Here is a 14,589-nt window from a genome sequence, read left to right on the forward strand (position 1 = left end):
TTTTATTTTTTTCCCTTCAGCTCCGGTTCAAAGAGAGAGACAGAGCATAAGGCCTTAACCTTCAAATCAAAATAACAATAATAACAACACTTGACGTTTTCCCTCATTATCTCAATTAGTTCAAACCGCCAAACAACCGGTTCTGCCGAATTATTCAAGTAGTTTCACACGTACCGTGACTTTTAGTTGAATCATTTATGACAAACTCTAACATTTCAAGAAAGGGGGAGGGGTCCAACATAAAATTACATAAAATTAACTTTATAGGTAACTTCTTTAAAAAATTGAGAATCATTTCCAGATCTACTTACGAATGTAATATTTGAAATCGGGGGAGGGATAACGAGTTAATGAAGCAACTTGCAGACACTTCACAAGGAAGAAGGGGCTGGATGACGCTACGAAGATGCGAACAACACAGATTGGGTCTGACGTCCCTGAATGCCTACAGGGATATTCAGATTAACAACGGCAGAAAATAGAAACATGTTCCAAGAATGAACAGTCTAATGGCATCACGTCAACCGAAATCTCCCGAGGTCGCTTCGTCTGATGTTCAAGCCTGCAGAAAATCCAATCATTTCTCACTTTTTCCACGAAAAGTGAAGCTTACGTCACTGACGACCCAATCCCAATCGTAGATGTAGGTTGACGGCCTACTTTTGTGAACTACGGACAGAGTTCAGATTCAGCCTTTCGCTGGTGGTGGTGGGGGGGAGGTTACCGTGACTCACTCAACCCTCGTAGCATGACATGGAACAACCACGAACTGGGCAATAAAAGTTCGACGCAGACCCCCATCCTCCCCAGCAACCATTACAATTCGGTCACGATTCAAAACATGGGGCTATATTTACTTCTGCTTTCCGGAAGCAGGAACATGGGAATTAATGATACATTTGTGTTTCGCCGAGTTGCACTTTCATAAAAACTGTCTGATTCATTCTTTCCTTCTTCTATTCCAGATCGCCAGAATGAGAAGAATGCACAACAATAATCCCTTCAAATGATACGGATTATACAGAGATTGAGTAACTGATTGATTTAGTTTATATTACTTCGCTTTTCTGCCACTTTTGGCTAATCGCGAGATGAAGATGAGTGATGATATGATGAAATTGATGAAGATGATGGGGCAAACACAAAGAACGTCCACGCTTAGGACGGGATTCAAACCCGGAACCCCTGGCGTCGTAATCCGCTGTGCTAACCACTCCGTCGTGGAGGTCGGCGATACAGAGATAGAAAGGCTGAAGAACGAGACTGTCCGTCTCGCGCGAGACTTTGGTACTCCATATTAAAATTTTACATTCTTTTGTGACTTATTCACACAGATTAAGTCTGGAAAAAGGAACGTGAAATGTGATATGTGCCCCTTGCAGACCCGTACATCAAACCTGATTAATGAAAAACAAAGTAAAGGCTATAAAAAAAAGACGAAAGAAGATTCCGTTAAATTCAAGTTTGTTTGACCCTGACAAGAGTAAACTAAAGAAAGGGATCTTTGTGGGGGAACAGATAAAGCAAATGCTTTAGAAAAAAAATTTGATTCGAAGCTCGTGGTGAGTTGATTTCGGTGTAATAGAAAAAATGGAGAACTATAAATTTAAAGAGTTAAGAGTCTGTGAGATGTTACAACGAAATGGGTTACAAGACGACCTCAGTCATCATCTTTGTTCCCATCTCGATATATTCCCACAAAACCTAGGTGATGATGCTAGGGATGCGCATAATCAGAGCATTTCTGAACTCGAACATCGTTTTCAGGAACTGTTGGACCCAGTTCCTCAAACGAGAAAGCAAATATGAATATAAGAGACCATTAGTGGCGATTGGGTGCCAATACTCGGGAGGCAAGGACAGTTTACTTTATCTTGGTAGACAAGGCTTACCACTAAGACACCATGCCGGGACATTGGCATCGTCTGAAGTATACTTGAGTATCAGTGGCGTATACTGATCCAAGATCTGGGCTATCTCACAATGTCACGTGGTCCTAGGCTATGAATAGAAAAAAAATACCAACTCCTAAGATATCAGGTTGGGAACTCATAAGAAATCAGGTTGGGAACTCATAAGAAATCAGGTTGGGAACTCATAAGAAATCAGGTTGGGAACTCATAAGAAATCAGGTTGGGAACTCATAGGAAATCAGGTTGCCAACTCATAGGAAATCAGGTTGCCAACTCATAAGAAATCAGGTTGCCAACTCCAGAATCAACATCATCTCACTGATATGAATAATATTATTTACAATTTCTGATCGATTTTTCTCCCGGTCAATTCGCACAATGTCTGTAACACATAAAGTTGCCTGTCAGAGCATTTTTATGGCCAGTTTTGGAATCAGCGCACCGTTTCCATGAAAGGTAAGCACGCTATTTTGAACTGGGACAACAAAGAGTTAATTTGATCATAACACAAATTTTATCACACAATTTTCAAAGGCAAACTTACTCGTGAAGCAAGCAAGTATGATTTTATGTTTTCGAACGCCATCAGGGAGTGCAATATCTGCGAGAAAATCAGACGTTTATGGCACTGACTGTTTGCGTTCAGTTGTTACTATCAAGAGTGATAGGGATTGGAAATATTTCTCATTGTTGCCCAGTGATAAGTCCACAGCCACATGGGTGGCTGAGCGCATTCAGTGATCGTTCCACGATCTCTTTACTGAAGATTCTGGGTTCGATTTCAGTCCCAATCTATCATTTTTTCTATTTAAAAATTATTCCTCTTCGATGCAATAACTTGAGGTAGAAATTCGAATTTAATAGCAAAAATACAAACACAAAAGTCGACGGGATGGGAAAATCTACACCATTGCCAAGCTTACTGTTTCGTTATTCTCACAGTAATAAAATTAATAATAAAATGTCTTCTTAGGAAGACATCTACGAGCGAGAAAGAATGATTCATTACTTGGTTTCTTAATTTTTTCAGGTTTCCTCGTAGTTACCATTAACATTAATAAGAATAAAAATGTGCACTTAATTTCCAGAAACACTAAGTTAATTCCCTTATAAATAAAAGCATTTCATGCTTATATCTGAATCCGAGAGTGGTGCCATCTACGTAAAACAAAAAGTCTACGTCTAGTAAATCGTCGAATGACGAAGAAAATTCTAATTTTTTTGATATAAAACACTGACTTCCAAGTTGGGATTCGCGTTGTTAAATCACAAACTATTGTGTGTAGTTCACCAATTTCGTTATCATTAACGACTCTAGAGCATGGAACAAGGCTGAATAAAGAACAAAATAACGCCAGAAAGGAAGATAGAAGGCGAGGTATAGAATGTTGAAAAATAGAGAGAGGATAAAAGAAAAAACTAAGAAACAGAAAGAGAGAGAGAAAAACACGAAGAAGACAAACTGATAGACAACAATTGGACTTACAGACGGAAATTAGAGAGAGAAAAACTGAAGAAAACACGGCAACAAGGACGTAGTGAGAGAGAGAAACAAAGGTAGAGTAAAGATTAGGTGATATATAGGAAAAGGATGAGAGAGCGAGAGGACGACCGAGGGAAGAGAAAAACAAGATAGAGAAAGAAAACGAAGGAAGAGTCACAGCAGCAACGGAGAGAGTAAACGAGTAGGAGGAAAAGGAACAGAGAAATGTGTGTCTCACACCAAAACTGAGAGAATGAAAGGTAAAGTGACACAGGGACGTACTTGTTTAAAAAATGATGACAATACGTATGGTATAAGCGAGAGACACACAATTATACTTTTCAAATTTTAATTTGAATAACAACATATCGCGATGATGATGAAAATGAATGACGATTTGATGATATTGATGAAGGTACGGAGGCTGTAAAACCACGAAGGGTGTGATGCAGTGGCGTATTTACATTTTCGTTTCTGAGGAAGTGAAATTATTTTATCTGTCCAAGTTTATAAATGTCTGAAGGCCACTCAATCCACGATTATAGTTTTACCTCAGGAACTTAGGCCATTCTTTATATAGGGCGTGCATTGCAAAATGAGAATTTAAATATTATTGTGAAGGACATTTCTGGGGGCCAAAGTCCAATATCCCCAGGTAAATACGCGCTGGTGTGTTGTGTAGATTAATATTGTTCAGTTCTCTTTCTACTTTTCTCCCAATTTATACGAATCACGTTCTCAATGACGACACAATTATAAAGTTACCTCACTAAAGTTCCTCGCCTCCAACTTTAAAATAAAACGCCTGGTAACGACCAGGTGTGCACACATGGTATAGGTGCAGTAGGTCTTCACATTTAATCACGGCAGTGTGTGTCCACCTTCTCGACATACGGAAATCGGAAGGACTGATTCTTTGCATGTTTTTTTTTATTTTACTTTCACGTAAGGTAAGGTTAGGTTAGGTTAGGAGTGTCTAAAAATCCTGATTGTGTCAGTTTTCTGATTTGCAGTGTTCACTGAACACTCCTAACCTAACCTAACCTAACCTACGTGAAAATAAAAGAAAGAAAACACAAAAATGAAGAACTCCCTACCTATTCAAATGTGGAGACATACTACACTTATTGTCTTTATTCTTCTTCCAATGTGGAGACATACTACACCTATACCTGCACACATAAGGCTGAGGACACTTGGTTATAATAAATGTAGGTTGATATACCTATTTATCATGTGTGGTGCTCCTTGAATATGATACAAGAAGGGAAAACATGCCTCAAAGATGCATAGCGTTATAGCCTTAAAAACGGACCAATAAAACAGAAGCAGCCTACATGCTAGGTTCAAACCAAAAGGAAAACAAATATTGTGTTATGCTTGGAGCTGAAGCACTAAATCAAACATTCACTATCGCATCCAGTGCGTGTCAGAATATGCTACATTGTTGCCTTGTTTACAGACCATAAGAAAGGACTACAAAAAAAAAAGCGCGTACCTATTAGAGTTCAAGCAAGAGATAAGTGTACAGTTTCTTTGTTTATAAGCTCGTGAAAGTTAAGTTAACAAAGACAGAACAGGACCAACAAGTGAAGCAAGAAGTTGACGTTCACCCTTTTGTTTACTGGTAAACAACAATTTGCCCCAGACAATTTTACAAGGCAGAAGCTGCAATATGTCCTGTTCTAGAACACTCCCAACTCACCCAGTTACGATCTTCTTTTTTCTCCCCTTGTTTTAACAACCCTCAGAGCCTCTTCGTATGGTAGACATGAGGGTCACCTCACACACCCTTTCCACGAAGTAGTCTGCGAGCAACGGACGAGGCCTGTTGTTATATATTCCTGGAGAACATTACTTCACAACCACGACCTTCTCAATGAGCACTCGTCGTTGAAGAACACACGCATTGCACACTCACTGAGCACACACATTACACTTTCTCAGAGAACCTCGGGACGATGTTCCTCGTCCGTTCTTTATTGATCTCTCTCACTTCGGGGCGCAACGGACATGCGCGGGGGGTCAATATATGCCGGCGAGGAGGTGGGCGGGGGAATGGGTCGATATGGAAACGCCCAAGAGCACGTGTTTGTGCGCATATGTGAGTGACGTAAGCAGCGGGAAAATTGACATACGACCGGCCAGAAAGGGGGTAAAATGTTATCGTAGGTTTCTAAACGTGGTGAGTCTCAGCGTAGTGCTTTGCTGTCAGGGGTCCCGGATTAGATCTACGCTGGGTTCAAGTTTGACCATAGGAGCAGTGGTGTGGGGTCATAACCCTATTTGTGCAGTATTCCTAAAAAAAAAGTCAAAGGCAGGAAGAGATGGCAAGATGAAGGCTAACTAATAAAATACTATACTATATTATGTAACCCTCCCTACTTTCGAAAATTCTGGGCACGCTACTGCATAGAACATGTTATTAATAATAACAAAAGGGTGACAGTTCCGTTGTTTGATGAAATATTACATTCTAATTCATTGATAATATAATTTACTATATCTTACCTTCTCCGTGATGTGGGTCTACGCGTAAACAACGATAGACATGTAGACTATTTTATACACGTAGATTACGCAATGTAAACAACATGACGAAAGGTGATAACTTAGCAAAGGGCGCCATGGAATAAAAAGACAATTATACTGCGAATCAGTTGCTGATGTGCGAGGAGAACTTTTCATACTCTTTCTTCCAAATTCGAACAATTTCTCACCTAGGAAGAAACCTAATACAGGAAATATTCTAGTGCATTATGGGAAAAGTCCACTCTTGCCTCACGACTGCCATCTGTTGTTCTTTTTGCATAATATTTATCTTCTTCCATAGTTGATAATAAAAGTAATAGAAATTTTGTTGTAAATAGGGTTCTTTTCATTTCGTTAGGAACCAATATAGTTGAAAATGTCACTTTCCTTTCATGAAACCATTGAAAGTTAATTTTAATGCACTTTAGATTGTCTACGTAGTCTATGTAAACTACAACCCAATGTAATCTACGCGTACATTACGTGTAGACAATGCATGTAGAAGTAAACTTATAGTCTACGGCACATCACTATCTTCTCCAACATCCAAAGCTAATGTATACACCGTGGGCTCGCAATACAATTGAAAACACACTAATAAAACGATCACATTCCAATACAGTACGTACTAAGTACGCACCGCAGAGCTCTCGCATAGGCTTTAAGGTGTAAGTGGTTCTAGGTTCGATCCCCGGTGGGAGCTCAAAATGTAATAGTTGACCCAGTATTGTGAGGCCAATTAGGAAGCTACTTGAAACAATGGGAATCGACTGTGGTCTCGAAAAGGAGGAAACAGCGGAGATGTAACTCAACAGTGCGGCACCTAATTCAAAGCAGCTTGGGAGGCTCTGACCTCCAAAGGGCTGTTGCGTCTTGGATCCGCTCCAGTATAGTTAATTTTAGTTTATAAACACACACACACACATACATATACATACATACCGTAGTGTCAGTTGGAGAAAATGGATAATTCATTACATAATAATATTTAGGCACAACAGTTTCAACTTTCCAAAAGAATGGGCTATCGCAACTTATTTTATCACAAAGTCCCGAGATTTTTATGTAGCCAAAGCGTGTAAAATATGTAGGCATACATAAATATGTAGAAAAATCGTAATGGTGATTTGCGTAATTCTAGGTCATTTCCTCAGCTCCTGTGCATTTTCTTTTCGAGTGAATTTCTCGAAAATTACATTCGGGCCACTATCTGAACTTCCAGTTACTATTCCCAGAAACAGCAGGGATTGTGTGGGAAATAGGTGGTAGTGAAGAAAGAACACACAAAGCCTTGCTTTTGGGAGTGTGTTATTTTTGTGACTTGAAACAAGTAAGGTGACAAGCCTTGCCAAAGTCGGAAAAAAATTACAGAATTGTTGGGGAAATGTTTGTCTCACAAATGCATCTGCACTAATCAGTAACAACTAAACAAAATGTACAAATAACGAATTTTGTGTAAAAATATATACTCAAAGCGGAAAATATTAATTTACCTCAAAATATATAAAAAATATATATACATAAAATTCGTTTACATGGTTTCTAACAGCGAAATTCACCGAAAGTAAAAAATATGTGCTTACATAAAATTAGGGCATTATTTACCACTATGTGATGTCGTACAGATGGCGCAATCAAGTTTATTGCCAAGTAATCGATGAAAACTGTTAAAGTTAGCTAAAATCATATTTTGAAAGATTGTGCTAATTTACACATTTTATCTGTAATATATCCGGGTCCTTTTTCCAGCATGGGAATTGCATATTTATGTTAAACTTGTAATATTATGTAGAAGGTACAGCCTACAATAAAATAATACTTCCATTAAAAAAAATGCTGGTAAATACGTAATATCAAAGAGTAGGCTACTATACCATCTTGTGTGTTATTTTGTTGTTTTTAATTTTGCTCTTTTCACTGCTGAAAATCTCAGAGTAAAATTTGTGCTGTATCTTAAAATTTTCTCAATATACACTCCTCACAAAAAGCTTGGAGTATTGTTACATTAGACAATAGGTGATAGACACGGCCTTGGAATGCAACAGCACATGATATCTGTCTGGTGGACGTTCTCGTCCTTTCGCCGACATATGCCACTGTGCCTATCACCTATTGCGTAACATAATAATATTCCAAACATGTTGTTGTACCTAATGTAACAATATTCAAACTTTTTTTGAGGAGTGTATAAATAAGTAAGCTCTTTAATTGTTTTGTTTACATATGGGTGTGTATTCTGTCTTGAGCTACTAGTCTCAAAGTGTTGACAGTTTCGACGTCACACTTACACTCTAGTGTAAAGTAAATAGACGTTACTCCGGTAGAAGAATCTTGAACGCAAGACCACAACCAGTGGCGCGTTCTAAAAGTGTGTGTGGGAAGGGGGGGGGAGTATACTTTTCTCTTTTAGCAGTCAGCCCTCGTTTTGCCACATTGTCCTGCTTTCGACGATCTTCTTTTAGGAATACTGGGCCAAAGAGAAACGCTTGGGCACGCCACTGACCCCAACCAAGCAAGCCTGGTTCCATTACATCGCATCTGACAATCTCCCAGAACCCAGAATGGGGAACAACAACCGCGGGCGACCCGGTATAACTGGAAAGCCGCCTGTAACCTGGCAACCGACCTACAAGGGTGCATCTCCCTGGAGACAAAGAGGGCCGATGACCGGGTGGGAAGGGGGGGGGGCAGATGCCATTGTTCGCCCCCTCCCCCTTTTACGTAACGAACAGCCTCCGTCTGGAGTCTCCGACCCGGCTTTCAAAAATGGCTCGGGGACATGGAGATCAGGAGTTGGAGGGTGAGGGGTAAGTTGAAGTGAAATTACGAAGGCAGTCTAATGATGAAGGACTATCAGTGTTGCTATCTCGTTGCGATTTTACCATGTAGCGCGCCACTTTCCCATGTTTACGTTGCTTTCTGTAACTTTTGGTGATGAAAGCATGCTCGCTATGGAACGCTCATACACAGGCTGGGACTAGAACCCGGAACCTTCGATGGAGAGATCGTGAATCGAACACTCGATGCGCTGCCAACGAAGTGTCTGCTGCAGTGTGTAGGGAATGTCCGCAAAAAATTCCCTTTAGTACAGTTGCCACATACATGAAAATTTCCCTAAGTACTCATACATCTTTAAATTCAGTTTTCCATTCAAACAAGATTAAGTAACGTTCCATTCCTTTATTTTACGTGCTACTGTATAACATTTTATGTATTCATGTACTTTTTTTGCAGTTTGTCTTATTTTCCTCCGAAATAGTTTTTCTAGGGCATCAAGCCATTATTTGCATTAATGTTGTTTAAAGGAAATACTGTGTAGCTTACCCTATTCAGATAATGCATAATAGTAATACCACGTAAATGGAAATTTTCTTCAGTACATTTGCCACAAGTGGAAATTTCATTAGGTGCATTGTTTCGCCATAAAACAAGAAACTCCTCTGTTCATTGTTGTCCAAGAGCCTTCCCGATGACGTAGCAGTAACGCTGTCTCCTTGTAATTAAGGTGTCCCGGGTTAGATCCCCAATGGAGGCACATTGTCGTTCGGATCCCACTTCAAACTGTAGGTCCAGTTCCGGTCAGCGGACCTGTGCATAAGATGGAATTAAAACAAAACTTGAATATACTTTGGACATTGTTGGTTCATGAAAGAATATTCCTCTTGGTACTTCATGCCAAGGGTGCATCCTTTGTTGTATTGTTGGCCATAAATGCGGTTCGTTGTTGGCCCGTAAATGATATTTATTTAAAATATATTTAAGGTGCCCCTTAAAGGAAGCGCAATGTTACAATGGAAATGTAAGTTTTCATCTCTGATAAAGACATACTTATTTGTTTCTGTGCAATTATGATAAACAAGAAGGAAATTTCCTAGGAGAATCATCATTTCTGGGTATGGCAACACTGTGCAGGGACGCCCGAGCTATTTTCAGACGAGAGGTGGGTCACACGCGGAATGGTTCATTTGACATTTGTGATTCCCAGAATCTATCTTCGTGGATGGACGCCATAAACCATTCCCAGTGGGAAGATGAGTTCTGGATGAGACCGGAACCCACATTGTTGTCCCATTTTGTTGTCATTTACGGCCATTGTCTGTTGTTAGCTCTTGGCTGACAATGAAATATGATTACGGTCTATTTGCACACTGTCCCTTCCCCTTCCCCTTCCCCTTCAATCTGTCTGCAAAGCTCTAATAATGATGGCCTTATAGTCGGCATTACATTGCACATCCGCTAGGGAACCATTTCTCCCTGCAGAAACATTTCTTCTGGAACTTCTGCTTACAGAATAGCCACGATTTGTCACATTTTATGATAACAAAAACTTCGCGGAAAGCTAGTACTGTATCTCCTACAGCATTTCTGTTAACAGAAACGTTACGGTAGGATTTCCTGCAGAGTTTCTGCTTGCAGAAACGTTACGGAAGTATTTCCTGTAGTATTTCATCCTGCAGAAATATCACAGAAGCAGAAACGTTACGGAAGCATTTCCTGTAGCATTTCTCCTTGCAGAAACGTTACGGAAGTGTTTCTTGTAGAATTTTCCATGGCTAAACATTACGGAAGCAATTCTTCTGACAAATGTCCAATGCACTCTGTTCACAACATTACCACTAGTTCTAGACGCTTCGTCGGTCCGTTGGTTCAGGGTTCCGCGGCTGCCCGGTTGGACGGTCGTCGGTCCCTGGTTTACCTCTCCCGTTAAGGAAACGCGAATTCTACCACCAGGTAACTGTTGATTCCAGGTTTCATGTGACTGGATCGGTCCAGCGGTGAGCTACGTCGCGCATAAAGTGGTGTTGTCTCTCATTAGTAGTAGTAGTAGTAATAATAATAATAATAATAATAATAATTGTTGTAATAATAAACAATAACCCTTCGATTCAATTGAGACGAGTTATACAGCTTCAATTCAAAACTAACACCAAAATATTGACCATAATCGGGATATACATCTATATATAAATGAATCAGGAACACCTCTAGAGCAACGAATATATACGTGTATTGGGTAAAAATAAACACAATACACTCATGCTGCAGGGGTAAACGCAAGATACCTTTACACATGACAAGATAGCAAATCGCCTCTTTTGTTTATCTTCCACGTACTTTCAACATTTGGAATTTCTACTAGCCCCTTAGGCTTGCTTATGGTTCGATGTACATACGCGGGGCATAGCGCCGTCACTTACGAGACACGGTTAGGTAAAGTCGCTCCGGCTAGAGTTTGGACTTGAGGAACCCCAGACTTTTCGTCTCCACTTGTGCTAGTGTGAAAGGGGGGAAAGCGGTGTTGCCAAACGTCTGAGAGTCTTTTTTTTTTTTAGTCGTACAGGACATCTTTCCTGTCAACATGCACCCTTCACTCGCTCGCATTTCAGGCAGAGGCAGGGAGGCGGAGACCCACGCATTCGCTTGCTACACCGCGGCAACCGGCTTCGCCGTGCTTAGCCTTTTTGGGGGTGGACTCTCTCGAGGATGGAAAGGGGGGGGGGACGATGAGCTGAAAACTCGGAATTATTGTGGAGGGTTAGAATTGTTTCTAGGGTATTGTGGAGACTCTTCGTATGAACATCTCACTGCAATCAAGGTTTAGGGTCCAGTTACTTGTCGTGGCATATTTCGTTTTGCTCGGCAGTTAAAATTGCACGTCGAGTTCAGATTACTCAATATTATCCATCCTTTATAGTTTATATTAATTTCATTGTTGTCTACACAGCGATATCAAATAGTGAATTGTAAATTGATTGGAAGTGAACGAACATTATGTGTTTTACTGATATCCTCACAAGAGTATCTACAGCATGTTTAGTAAGATCCTGAGATTTAGGTTGAATTCAGAATTTATGCGATATAGAATGGGTGGTTGGGTCGAGGGGGTACTCATGGGGCTGCAGTTCCCTCCCGAAATTTTGAGAAATTCAAAAGTTTCAACTAAAAGTATAAAAAAAATCAGGAAAAACCAAATTGGTAACTGAAGAACCTCTTAAATCAGCCTCCCAAATATCATTTTTGTCTTTAAACCACTTTTAACCGTGGTATCAGTATCGGAAGATATCGGTTGGATTATATTTACCGACACCGGTCGATACTTTTCCAACATTTTAATCTTTCGCGAGGCTTGCAAATATGCAGCAAGCACTTTCAGGTTGTCCTTGAATTTATGCATAATTCTAAGTTTCCGTTATTTTGAACCAATGTTGTATGGAAAAGTGTATTTTGTGATTACGTAATAGTATTTTCAGATTTTGATGTAATTCTTCCGTTTAAAGCACAACCCTAATAAATTGATACACACAATTGGAAGTATTTACTTACACACTAATATTTGTAAATATTTGGAACAGCTTTTAATTAATACGCGTCTATTTTAAACAAGGGTATCGGTGAGATAGGTAAGAGAATCAGCATGGGTGTGGATATCCGTTCAACTGTAATAATTATGAAATGTTTTATTACTTATTCCGCCCCACTGGGGAAAATGCAGCTTTGTAACATCCACATTTACAATTCCAACCCTCCGAAATAAAATCCTGCTTACTCCATTGGTACTATAGCATGTTATGATGCGTCTGTCTCCATTCAGCGGGACTTTTCCTTCCCGATGGACATCACGGACGTTCTGATATTTCCCAGAGCAGCTGCTGTTCTTCAAATCACTTTTTTAAACGGAATCAAAGGGCCATTATTATCTCTTTCATTTTCAAAATAATCTCGCACTGCACATACTAATTCACGAGTCTGGCCACGCAGAGGAATACCACGCCCGACAACTTTTTCTTTCTTCCGATTTCGCCGGTGTATTCGCGTTAGGCTCATCATCTTTCAGTATAAAAATCACAGATACGAAAAAAAAAATCACAAACAAACCGCACAATAACGCCGAACTTTTGCTGTCAGGCATACATTTGGCAACGCAGAATACCACGAGAATTTCCCCTCACCACGGCAAATGGTCAAAGCCGATTGGTTCAGCGGTTCACGTGACCCTCCCTAACTTTAGACAGAAAAGACAAAGATAGAATTTCCAAGTCCATTCTTTGGGCGGAAGCATTTTAGGTGGCGTTACAGTTTCCAGAAGTAAACATTAATTAAAATTACATTTGTCGAGGCGCTACTTTACAAAGAGAATCAAGTATACACTAAATGAAGGACATTAGGAAATTAACTGATTACAAATACACAATTACTGATGATAATAATAGCTACGGTAATAAAAACTAGGACATATTAAAATGGTTAAGATGGTTATGTTGATTAGTCGCTAGTTTTGCAATATATATATATATATATATATATATATATATATATATATATATATATATCAGGGGCGTGCCGTGACCTTTCGTGATAGGCAAGCGATGGGTTAATTTTTCGTTTCGGTTAATTATAACAATTTCAAATATAATATAGGCCTACACACATCCCTATCTACAATAATGTGCATAATGGTGAAGTATCGCGCTTGAGTGTGTGAAGTGCATACATACCGTAAAATCAAATCTTCGCTGAAGGTTTATAAAGAAGAAAAAAGCCTCTCGATATAAACTTGTAAATTTCAACCATGAAAAAAATAATGATTTACTTGATATTTGAGGGCAACTGTAAATTAAATTACGTTCTTTTTTAACCCTAAAAATAATAAACATCCTATTAGCATAAAGTTTCAATCTTAAATAAACGGACGGGTTTCGGTTTCTTACTTGGCTAGAATTATGAATCATGACTTGTCTTCAGTTGGATGCAAGCGCAGATGTGATTCTGGGAACGTTCATGTCTTTGCACTGCATTATAAAAATTGCTCAAGTCACTGTAGCTTGTTCCTAAATTTGTATTGAACAAAACACATGGCCAACAAAATAATTTATTAAGATCATTGCTGCCACATAATATTGTTGTACTGAGATGTTTTAAACTGCCTAATGAAAACTTTCCCATCTTTCTTAGTTGGTTTGGTTATGCACAGTTCAGGACACGGTCGCTCATGATTCACGATCACAAGCTCCAACTTTACACCATATGTTCTCGAACTGAATGGTTTTGAAAGAAGGTCCCTAATCAAGGCCTTACCTGCAGCACTGCAAATTGATGGCTCTTCTGATATGTCAACCATGGCGGAAATTTTCAATGTAATTTTACACCAGGTACAAAAACACGACAGAAAAAAAACAGCACAATATCACAGTAAAAAACAACACGCAACAGCAGCACCCACGCTTCTAAATTAACCTTCCTTTTCACCCTAACCTGCAGTGTTACATACCCTCCATATTTCCGAGTAACAGACCACATGACGAATATGTTCAAGTACCGGCTGTGATTTCATTTCTTATAAATAGCATACGACTGGTGATCACTGGCTAACTTCATAATGTAATTTGTTGATTACTATAGAGTTTGAAACATGAAAATCGTACCGTATTATATGGTGCTCCGGATGCACAGAAAATTCTGGAAGTTAGCAACACTTGTGGCCAGTGTGGACGAATTCTTTCCAACACCCTTGCCAAAGACAGATGCGGTCTTGGTGTTGCTTGCCCTCGGCCTTTTCTCTTCGTAAACGGGGATGGACAGTGTCCATGCAAGAACTGCATAAGTCGCTCGAAAAGCGGGGAGAAAGGCGAGCAGTCCTCTTCTTCTAACGCGGTCAGTCGT

At 39.6% G+C, this 14,589-nt stretch overlaps 1 protein-coding gene across 4 annotated transcripts in view; it reads right to left on the reverse strand.

Moving 5' to 3' along the window:
* Positions 1 to 14,589, reverse strand: part of LOC146001912 (breast cancer anti-estrogen resistance protein 3 homolog) — a 256,008-nt gene that overhangs the window by 62,252 nt on the left and 179,167 nt on the right. The window contains exon 1 of one of the 4 annotated variants that reach the window (XM_083139655.1): positions 5,102 to 5,333. The exons of the other annotated variants lie outside the window; for them this stretch is intronic. The gene's annotated coding sequence lies outside the window, so the exon portion shown is untranslated. Of the gene's footprint in view, positions 1 to 5,101; positions 5,334 to 14,589 lie in introns of those variants that run through there. 4 annotated transcript variants of the gene reach the window in all.

Source organism: Lepisma saccharinum, chromosome 1, assembly GCF_977018435.1.
Source record: "Lepisma saccharinum chromosome 1, izLepSacc3.1, whole genome shotgun sequence".
Lineage (NCBI taxonomy): Eukaryota > Metazoa > Arthropoda > Insecta > Zygentoma > Lepismatidae > Lepisma > Lepisma saccharinum.